The sequence below is a fragment of the Callithrix jacchus genome, chromosome 5 (genome assembly GCF_049354715.1).
Source record: "Callithrix jacchus isolate 240 chromosome 5, calJac240_pri, whole genome shotgun sequence".
In the NCBI taxonomy this organism is placed as follows: domain Eukaryota; kingdom Metazoa; phylum Chordata; class Mammalia; order Primates; family Cebidae; genus Callithrix; species Callithrix jacchus.
The window spans coordinates 74307084-74310622 of NC_133506.1; the positions used below are offsets into that span (position 1 = coordinate 74307084).

The 3539-nt window shown below is 40.2% G+C and overlaps 1 protein-coding gene across 14 annotated transcripts in view; it reads left to right on the forward strand.

Moving 5' to 3' along the window:
- DNAH2 (dynein axonemal heavy chain 2) overlaps window positions 1-3539 on the forward strand; it is a 122808-nt gene that overhangs the window by 100380 nt on the left and 18889 nt on the right. The gene's annotated exons all lie outside the window — the stretch shown is intronic.

Consider the following 3539-nt stretch of genomic DNA (forward strand, 5'->3'; position numbering starts at 1 on the left):
TTAGATTATTTCTTTGTTTTGTTTTGTTTTTTGAGACTGAGTCTCACTCTGTCGCCCAGGCTGGAGTGCAATGGTGTGACTGCGGCTCACTGCAACCTCCACCTCCCAGGTTCAAGCAATTCTCCTGCCTCAACCTACCAAGTAGCTGGGATGACAGGCGTGAGACAACATGCCTGACCTTGTACAAGGATACTTATTACAGCATTGTTCATAGCAGAATGTTGGAAAAACACAAATGTGTATCTGTAGGAGACTTGTTATATAAATCATAGTTCAGTCACTCACAAGAGTGTTTTGCAGCTGCTAAAAAGAATGAGGCAGCTCATAAGAACTGATTTGGAAACAAGTAAAAAAAAAATCGGAAAGTACAGTGTTATAGTATATAACCACTGATTAAAAATTCATTTATTCTGGCCAGGTGCATTGGCTCATGCCTGTAATCCCAGCACTTTGGGAGGTTGAGGCAGGTGGATCACTGGAGGTCAGGAGTTCGAGACCAGCCTGGCCAATATGGTGAAATACAAAAATTACTAAAAATACAAAATTTAATCTACTAAAAATACAAAAATTAGCTGGGCATGGTGGTGGGTGCCTGTAATCTCAGCTACTCAGAAGGCTGAGGCAGGAGAATTGCCTGAACCAAAAGGTGGAGGTTGCAGTAAGCTGAGATCATGCCACTGCACTCCAGGCTGGGTGACAGTGCAAGACTCTGTCTTAAAAAAAAAAAATTCATTTATTAAAAACGTGTGAGTACTGAGCATTATTTTAGGTCTAAAGATTCAGTGGTGGAACAAGTCCCTGCCTTCACAGTGCTTATGTTTTCTTTATATAGAAGCAATTCTGTGCAGGAACTATTCTAGAAAGCTACCCGGGAAACTAGAGCAAGGCCTGGGAGAGGGCTCAGGAGTGGGAGGAAGACCTCCCCTTCACTGTAGGTACTTTTGTTCCTTTTGGATTTTTATTGATGTAAATGTATTCACTATTCAAAAAAAAACAGGTAGTAATTATTTTCTAAGATACAACAAATATTTTATTAGGTATAATAATAGTGTATGGTTATGCAGAAAAATGTCCTTATTAATTTTTAGAGATGTGTTATGAAGTATTTAGGCTTGAAATTTCATGAGTTTTTAATTTACTTGAAGATACTTTGGCAAAAAACAAGTATATGAAATATATATAGCAAAATGTTAACTGTGAAATCTAGCTGATGGGTGTTTCTAGGTTTAAAATTTTTCATAATAATTTTTAAAAATTCAAAGCTGCAAAGAGATTAGCATACTTTAAAAATAGAGGCATAAGCATATTTTTCAGAGATACAGAAGTAACAATCAGCATAAATAAAAAGGAAAGTGGTTAAGCCGGCGCGGTGGCTCACGCCTGTAATCCCAGCACTTTGGGAGGCCGAGGCGGGTGGATCACGAGCTCAAGAGATCGAGACCATCCTGGTCAACATGGTGAAACCCCGTCTCTACTAAAAATACAAAAAAAAAAATTAGCTGGGCATGGTGGCGCATGCCTGTAGTCCCAGCTACTCAAGAGGCTGAGGCAGGAGAATTGCCTGAACCCAGGAGGCGGAGGTTGCGGTGAGCCGAGATCGTGCCATTGCACTCCAGTCTGGGTAACAAGAGCGAAACTCCGTCTCAAAAAAAAAAAAAAAAAAAAAAAGAAAGAAAGAAAGGAAAGAACAAAAAAATAGTTTGCCTCAGACGAAGAAGTCTAGGTGTGGGAAACATGGTCTAGATGCTACTTTTCCTGTAACCTTTTATATCATTTAGGTTTTAAACTTGCTCATGTATTTCTTGTATAAACAATAAACAATGACGACACCACCACCACACATGAAATTAGTAATTAAACATAGAATTATCTATAAAAAAAATAAGGGAAACGAATAAAACAAAATGAAAAGAACTATCAAGCAGCCTGGATGCCTCCCTACTGACACATCTCCAAGGGAAGTGAAATTACAATCGGAATGTTGGTGATGAGGGTGCACCCAGCTCGATCACATGATCCTGGCGACTGGCAGGTGCTGGAGCAAAGACCACCAAAGTATCGGCTCCATCAGGGCTAGACCCAACACCCATGTGTGGGGTTAGAGCGTCCCCCGCCCCGCCACCTTGTGGGCCCCCAGCAAGTGTTCCTCTGAGTGGCCCAGCTGACCACGTGCCTTCTGAGTGACACCTTCTTTCTTTAGATGTTAATGGCATCTATCAGGTCACTACCAAGGCTGAATCTATAAGCTCTCAAGTCCTTGGGAGGTGACACTTTATTTTTATTTATTTATTTTTATTTTATCAGGAACCCCCCCAGAATCACAGCAGATTCACAGAGAGTCCCTGGAAGGTGACACCTTGAATCTCCATGTTGTTTTAAAGAATTTTTTTTTTTTTTTAGACGGAGTTTCGCTCGTTACCCAGGCTGGAGTGCAATGGCGCGATCTTGGCTCACCGCAACCTCCGCCTCCTGGGTTCAGACAATTCTCCTGCCTCAGCCTCCTGAGTAGCTGGGACTACAGGCATGCGCCACCGTGCCCAGCTAATTTTTTTTTTTTTTTGTATTTTTAGTAGAGATGGGGTTTCACCATGTTGACCAGGATGGTCTCGATCTCTTGAGCTCGTGATCCACCTGCCTCGGCCTCCCAAAGTGCTGGGATTACAGGCGTGAGCCACCACGCTCGGCTGTTTTAAAGAATATTTTTTGGAGAGTGATCTGTACCATTTCCAAGTGCTTTGGTCAGGTACTGCGCCTCAGCCCACATCACCTTTATACACAGCAACCCCGGCAAGGGTCCAAAAGGTTGAAACTTACCAGAATTACTCATTAAGGCAGAGCTACTTCTGCTTTATAGTAGTGGAACTATTTCCACAATTGCAGGCTGCTTTTCCTAGTGAGGTGGCAGCAGGAAAAGGAACTAACGTGTATGCTGTGCATGCTGTGTGTAACCCCCATCCCACATTCCTCATGATGAAAAGGATGGTGATACAGTCTGTATCCAGGCACAATTGCTGTTGGCCGATCAGATATACATACCATACATACATACAGGATCTTAGGACAAGGCTCTATCAGTTCTCTACTTCAGATTTCAGTTAATATGTATATATAATATATATTATATATGTTATATATTATATGTTATACATTATATATATTACCTATATATTATATACATATAATACATGTGTTATATATTATGTACTTCTAATATATATTATATACATATGTTGTATATTGTACACATATATCATCTATGATATAGTATGTTATATATGTTATTATTATATATATATTCACTCAAATCTGAAGTAGAGAACTGATAGAGCTGTCCCAACATCCTGTATGTGTGTATGATCCTACATGTGTATCTGATCGGCCAACAGCAGCTGTGCCAGATACAGACTGTATCACTGTCTTTTTCATCATGAGGAATATGGGATGGGGGATACAGCACAGCATACATGTTAGTTATATATGTCTGTGTGTATATATATATATATATATATATCCCTATATGTATGTGTGTGTGTATATAT